The 7,159-nt window shown below is 48.8% G+C and overlaps 1 protein-coding gene across 3 annotated transcripts in view; it reads left to right on the top strand.

The window, feature by feature from the left end:
• The first annotated feature begins 4,176 nt into the window (after positions 1 to 4,176).
• Positions 4,177 to 7,159, top strand: part of LOC126526309 (uncharacterized) — a 48,729-nt gene continuing 45,746 nt past the window's right edge. Inside the window, exons 1-2 of one of the 3 annotated variants that reach the window (XM_072289705.1) lie at positions 4,177 to 6,362; positions 6,879 to 6,987. The gene's annotated coding sequence lies outside the window, so the exon portion shown is untranslated. Of the gene's footprint in view, positions 6,363 to 6,387; positions 6,988 to 7,159 lie in introns of those variants that run through there. The other 2 variants (XM_072289707.1, XM_072289706.1) reach the window with 2 other exon arrangements.

The following is a 7,159-nucleotide window of genomic DNA, read 5'->3' as shown; positions in this document are numbered from 1 at the left end:
ACCGACGCACGGCCGTTTATTACTTATAAAGGCTTCACATGCTAGATGACACCTCCCGATTGGTCCAAGCTTGTCACATGACAGAAGGGGGGTACGCCATCTAGCTAAGCAATTACAAAACATACATGTGCGATGACACAGAGATCCGACAGGGGGCGACACTATACTACAGTCTGAAGTGCGAATTGAGGCGCTATTGGAAATGTTGCCGCCCGAGTCGACCACAACGACGGCAAAGGTCTTCCCGTCACTGTACTCCGCAGCGTCGACGAAGCTTGCGCTAATGTCGATGTGATTGTACGTGCGTTGCTTGTGTGTTGGTTGTAGGTTCTGTGTTACTTGGCGGAAAGCCGTGAGTAGTGGCGGTGCGGCAGTGCGGCTTTGGCCTCGGTGAGCTCTGGTAGTACAGAATCTGCGTTGTGTGACCCGTGCTTTCTTGAGAACCGGCGGTGGTGACGATTGAAATATCGAAGTGGCCTAGCGCCTCGGCAGCGAAGTTCTGCGAACCGCGATGTGGCGTCGCCGTGTCCGACTTTGCTTAACGGACATCGAGGCATGTGCTGCTCGCTGCAAGTCATGTAAATGCAACTGCGTCGACCGCCCACTGTTCAGCGCTGAATGTGTGTTTGGTGTGCTGTGCTTGAAACGATTGATGCAGCCGTGCAGAGGGGGTGGCGAAGGAGCAGAGTGGCTTAGGGGCTCCGTTTGAGTGTTCACAGACATGTGCTCCCGTCTTGGTCTCATTAGCGGCTGTCGCGGGATTGTGGTGTGCTAGCTCCTTGCCTAGTATGAAGTTTACGACGCTAACACACAGCATGTTCACGTTTTTCCGCGCTATATGTCATTTGCATGACGGCCGAGTTGAAAACGAGACGTATGTCTGTGTTCTTTGCGTTTGTGTGTTGTAAATTACTTTCTATTGTGGAAGTTCTGGGAGTCTTATTACGCAAGGAGTGCGAACGTAAACATAAACACATGTCTGTGTGAATCAGCTACCGTATGCTGCGACGCTCTTCCGTGTGGTAGACTGATGCATGGTGCGCGTTTATTGCTGTACTGTTGCAAAACCATTTGTTTATTCACTCAATAAAAATGTACGGCTTCTTCGCTGCAGTACATTTTAATTACTCGGTGAAGCATACTAAAAGTGGGAGGGGGCCGCTATCAGCCAGCATAGTATGTCCACTTAGGCGACCCGAGAGGCGGCGGGTGCGCGAGTGTATAATTAAAGAACTCTTATTATGTCCGGTGACAGTGGCCCCTTTTCACTTTTAGTATGTTTCACCGCAGTACATTGCTTAGGCTTCACCGCGAAATATTAGTGTATTGCGAGAAAGATAATCGTAAAAAGCCTAATTATGCAACGTTTCTTTTGTACCTTGCTACACCGCAATACAGGGGTGTAAATAAGCATCATGCAGTAAAGCATACTAAGAGGGCAAAGCCCCTTCAGTAATGCTGCCAGCTTCAAAAGCCCACTTTGCACATCCTGAATGCTTCCTTCTTACGATTTTGCTGGGTGCAAGCATTCTACTGTCCAGAAGCTGTCATTGAGAGCACTGTTGGTTTGGTGGCAATACAGTTCAGAAGCAATTGCAACAAACCTCCCTTCCTAGTTGGCCTGGATGCTCACGGTGCTTATGAAGCAGCACCATGAGGCAAGCAAGGTGAACGGATGCCTCGAAGCCCGTGTTTGTGTATCACACCGTTCTGTTAGTAACAACCATGAGACTTGAAACCAATAAGCTCAAGTTCGGCACTCGCGTGGTTACTGCGGAAGATCCATAAAAAGCACAGAAACAGAAAATTCAGGGAAAGGATAAAGCACCATTTAACACTTAGTATTGCTGCAGCCAACCCCCTTTTATTTTGTCTGGTCGTGCTACAGCTTTTTACTATAGATAGGCATGAACTTAGGTGATGTTCCCAATCAGTGTCCAATTTTTATATATACTACGTGCTGGTTCAAAGAGGCTCGAAACACTGCAATGGAAGCTTCAAGTAGAAAAGGTGCCTGGAAGAAAGAAAAAAAAGCTGTGCTGCAACCATCTCGGCAACATCTTGTCCCCTTGATAAAAATTGTGCTTTCACATCACTTCATACTAGGCAAGGAGCTAGCACACCACAGTCCCGCGACAGCCGCTAATGAGACCAAGACGGGAGCACATGTCTGTGAATGCGCAAACGGAGCCCCTAAGCCACTCTGCTACTCCGCCACCCCCTCTGCACGGCTGCACCACTCGTTTCAAGCACAGCACACCAAACACAAATTCAGCGCTGAACAGTGGGCGGTCGACGCAGTTGCATTTACATGACTTGCAGCGAGCAGCACATCCCTCGATGTCCGTTAAGCAAAGTCGGACACGGCGACGCCACATGGCGGTTCGCTGCCAAGGCGCTAGGCCACTTCGACCACTTGCAGAAGTACGACTGCGCATGCGCCAAAACCGGCTGCGGGGCGGCGCTTCGTGAGCGCCGTCTCCGTGGTTGGAAAGCAAACTGCACAGCTCGGGCGTGACATGCTGGCGAACTGCGTCGCTTTCGGCTGCACGAGCTTATGGAAATGGAAATAAGATTTCTTCAGATTTCCACCCTCGAAGGTAATGTGGAGAGGAGAAGTTTGTGGACGGCTGCGGTGAAGCGGTCGAACCCGGACGGCACGCCGTGGCAGCTAACAGTGCATTCTAGGATCTGTGGCCTGTGCAGGCGACTTCCACTTCCTTGTCATCTTCTGCCAGTTCTGCAACGCTGAGCAGAAGGCCAGCGACGTGCTGGCAGGTCTCGCTAAGGCTGTAAAATATAAAGAATGCAGTTTTCCTTCGCACTCGAGTACGATTAAGCGATTTGTGAAAAACGGCGCAAACAGATGCGGCCAGTCTAGGTACTTCGTGTCATTTGTGAGTCTGCGCTCGTCTTCTTTTGTTCCGTACATTTCAGTTAAGTTGCGCTCTCTTCCACCATGACTTCGAACCAATTCCCCCAACTATCTGCCTTGATGAGTATTCGCGAGTGAGCGGGAACGTACTGGCCTGAGGACGCACGCGCTGCCCATATTTAAGCTAATACAACGTATAATAATGTAGGTTGACGTAAACTTTGAGGTCTTAGCGCTCGCAAAAACACAGTGAATAACCTACCGCGTACATATAGCGCATGCGAAGTTTGGAATACCGCTTCGTACACCACGAGCATGCAACACAGCAGTTTGGCGAAACAGCACGAGACAAATACCAAATTTGCAAGCTAGAACGTGTACATCTACTGTTCTATGCAACAACTAAGAGTTCGGGGAATGTGACAGGCATAAAGTACTCATCCGGCCACACATTCACAGTGCTCTCCGGCAATGTCGCCAATAGCTTTTGTGAACCATGCTGTAACCACGTAGATGCCCGACTTCGTGGATGGCGTGTACGTAGCTCGTATGAGGCCAAGTGGAAGTTCCACGGTGTTTACTTTAAGTTTTATGTTCTTAACTTAACCTTCCTTTTTTAAAGCCCATCGGTGGTGTGCCTGACAAACGGACGCAGGGTTGGCATGAAGTTAACCCCGCGCATTGTCGCTCGTTTTCCGGCACTCTGAGAAGTCAGTTAACCGTCCCATTTGCAAAAACGGCAAGGGAATGAAGTCATCTCCAATCATAATTAAGGCAGGTCGTATGCAACTACAGAAGAACGTCGACGCTTTCACAAAATGTGAAAGAAGCTCAGCAAACACAACGTCGCCACTCGATGCCGCCGTACCAAAGCAAGGCTGGAGCCGGGATGTTTTCCAACCAAGCGGCGAGGCGCAAGCTTCCCATTTTTCGCGCTAGGTGGGGCTCCGACTTCTGCAAGTGGTCACCGCCGGGTTCTCAAGAAAGCCCGGGTCACACAACGCAGATTCTGTACTGCCAGAGCTCACCGAGGCCAAAGCCGCCCTGCCGCACCACCACTACTCACGGCTTTCCGTCAAGTAACACAGAACCTACAACCAACACACAAGCAACGCACGTACAATCACATGTGCAATGTTGAACAACGCGCGGTCCAGAGAACGATCATGCCCAGGACGAACACGCCACGGCGTCGTTCGGCGCCAGCATCGCGCCTTCTCAAAAATCCCTAAACGATGCTGTCCCTAGGCGCCTAGGATCAGGTCACGTGAGGGATTTTTGTACGACAAATAGACGCACGCAGCCAGAAACCCAGTAAAGCCACAGGGTTTCCGTTTCCTGTTGTACAGCGCCACCTGTGGTCACATACTTTAGTTCACGACGCCACCGCTACGCTTATTTCCGTAGCACTGTGGAAGGTACAGTTTCCCTTCTCTAAGTTTGTATAGGTGTTCTGTGGTACATTCACAGTCGAAAGGATTTGGACAGATTCGTTTCATTCGCACGCGCATCTTTATTCTGTGGGCGCATCGCGCTAGTGCATGTAGTGGTGGGGCTTGCGTCTTTTCTTGTACTTGTTTAGAAGCTTTGAGTTCCGGGCTTCGCGCTGGGCCAGTGCTTGGTGACATTAGTTGCCCAGCGGCCGGTGCTACGGTGCACTGCGAACCAGTTCACGGCGGTTCACGATTCGCCTGCACCACTGCGAACCAGTTCACGGTGGTTCACGACAAGTTCAGAAACTGTGCAGCTCGATTCCGGAGGTGCAGGCCCAGCGAAACACTCGAAACGAATGCAAAGGTGCAGACGCGGTTTAGGCCGTATGCTATGTCAGACTAATGTGCACGGAGTGCGTAAGTTTGAGAGGTCCTGAACTGCAGGTATGATCGGTTTCTGGGGCGTAAATACACACCACAGTTGCGTAGACACATCAGACGTGCGTAAGCGGGGTTTTAACGGTGCTCGCGCCCGTGTGCTGCGTCGTCTGCTGCGTCGCACCTGTATGCCTGCACCAAGTCGGCACCGACAGTGGAGCGGGTGCAGCAAAATCATGAACCAGCCTTGCACCTTTCCTGCACCTTTTGAAACGAATGTCGAGGTTCTGCGGGTGCCATTGCTGCACCGCTGAAACGAATGGCAGGGTGCAGCACCTCGCGAACTGGTTCAAGTGGTGCAGGCGAATCGAACGTACCCATGTTCTTTTGCTGACACTTGTAGAAGCAATCGCGTTTACGAATTCGCACAGTGTCTCGAAATTCCCGCTAGCGCGAAACGGTTGCCGCTGTCACGCAGAGATCGCAGGATAATCATGTGCGCCTTCGACGAGCACTGTTGCAGTACCTATGACCGGCCCTTATAGTTGAAACAAGTGCCACTGCCAGTGGTGTGCAACTGGCGTGTGTTTAGTCGCGATGTTAAAAAGAAAGTATCACAGTTTAGCCATACGTGCGAAATACGATATCAGCATGTTCAAATATTACACGAAATGTAAGACTCGTAACTGTAGTGACAGTATGAATTGAACTATACGTAAGCTGACTAAGTAAAAATGAGCTGTTGGTTACCCTGTCTAATAATGCTATTGGACACTTTCATTCATGTTTAGTAATAAAAGCCAACATCTTTTTTAGCGAATTTGCCACCACTTTTCCGTATGGGGTATGTTGCAAACCTCTTTCGGGGCCGATCCTGGAGGTAGTGCACAGCCGCACCAATGAAGTTACATAATTTTGAGGTTTGAGCTCAGTTATTGTTGCGCGCTTTTAATATTGAAGTCAGAGAAGCCTTAACATGATAGGCATGTGCTGTCGGCGTTTTGTTTCATGACATCTGTTTGTGGGCTGCCATTCTTGAAATTCTGAGGAATAACGTCAAGAATGCAAGACTTGGTATGAGCAACTTCAGTGATAGAATGCTGTGGCACTGTAGCCCACAGACACCGCATGTAATATAGCAGGGCATGGCATATATCATACGTATACCTAAAGATATGCAGAACATCACGGCGGCGGCGAAATGCGAAAACACCCGTGTACTTAGATTTAGGTGCACGTTAAAGAACCCCAGGTGGTCAAAATTTCCGGAGTCCTCCACTACGGCGTGCCTCATAATCAGAAAGTGGTTTTGGCACGCAAAACCCCATAATTTAATTTTAACATCACGGCGGCGATGACGCAAAGAGTTCGCTTGGAGTGTCCATAAAATTGCTATTGCAATAAAAGGTGGCAGCTCCCATGCACCAATACATGCTTATGCACTCAACCGTTAGTGCTGCAAATGCTGTCTCATGCGTCTTTTTTTCCTCCACCTTTATGAGATGACTATAGGTTATGAGTCTCTTATGCAGAGGTCACTAGGTGTTTGGTTGTGCTATTGTGCTCAGCAGTAGCCACATACATTGACTGCATTTCTTTTCCTTCCTCACTGCTTGTGCTGACCACTGTAGCTGAGGGCGTCAGCACTTTCCATTTGTGGCACTCGGATAGTGACAGTATGTTTCCTTCACTTAAAGCTTCTTAGCTGCTATTATGTGTTAGCCGTGGGGTTATGTCATGCCATGTGTACACGATGAGCGAGCAAGCAAGTAAACAAACTCACTTCCTTGCTGCTGTTACTTACGAGTACTTCCAGAGGCAAACACATGCGAGTGCACAAATCAGCTCATCTCACTCTAATGCGCATGTCTGTGCCTTTTATTGTTCATATATCATGTGCGTAACTTTGCATCCGCGATCAACCTTGTAAGGAAAGCCAAGTAAACAGATGACACAGGCACTGTGTCTGCCTTAATATTTATCTGTGCTATTTCTAAGATATCAATTACGAACTTCAGAGACCAACTCTATACACTTGTGAAGTTTACATCCTAAGAACCTTTTTTCTGATTGTAGGAGGAGCATATGTTTAAATTTGCGGCAGTTACATGGTGAAATGCCCTAGGCCCATATTTCTGGCTTTGTGTCCAGCCATTTGTCTAATCTCCTTTACTGTGCTGCTGTCCTTACAGCTTCTGCTGATGTTTGTTGTACCCATCAAGATCTAGCCTGTCTCTGCATCGTTGACACCAAATAGCCACAAGTGCCCGATTGCTGCTGGTTAGCTCAGTTCGGAATTTGGTATGTATATAGACTCGCTCGAGGTGTGCTGTTGCTTCTAGTGCTTGTGCTGCTCCAGTAAAAAAAGGATTTAATTAATGGTGGCTTGAGTGATGTATGACACCCTATTGCTATAGTGCTATACAGGTAGAAAGGCTTGTTCACATGTTTAAGCTATTAAGGTTTGCCATTT

The sequence above is a fragment of the Dermacentor andersoni genome, chromosome 8, assembly GCF_023375885.2.
Source record: "Dermacentor andersoni chromosome 8, qqDerAnde1_hic_scaffold, whole genome shotgun sequence".
NCBI classification, from domain to species: domain Eukaryota; kingdom Metazoa; phylum Arthropoda; class Arachnida; order Ixodida; family Ixodidae; genus Dermacentor; species Dermacentor andersoni.
The sequence above is the reverse complement of the archived record's forward strand: the minus strand, read 5'-3'. Positions and strand labels throughout refer to the sequence as shown.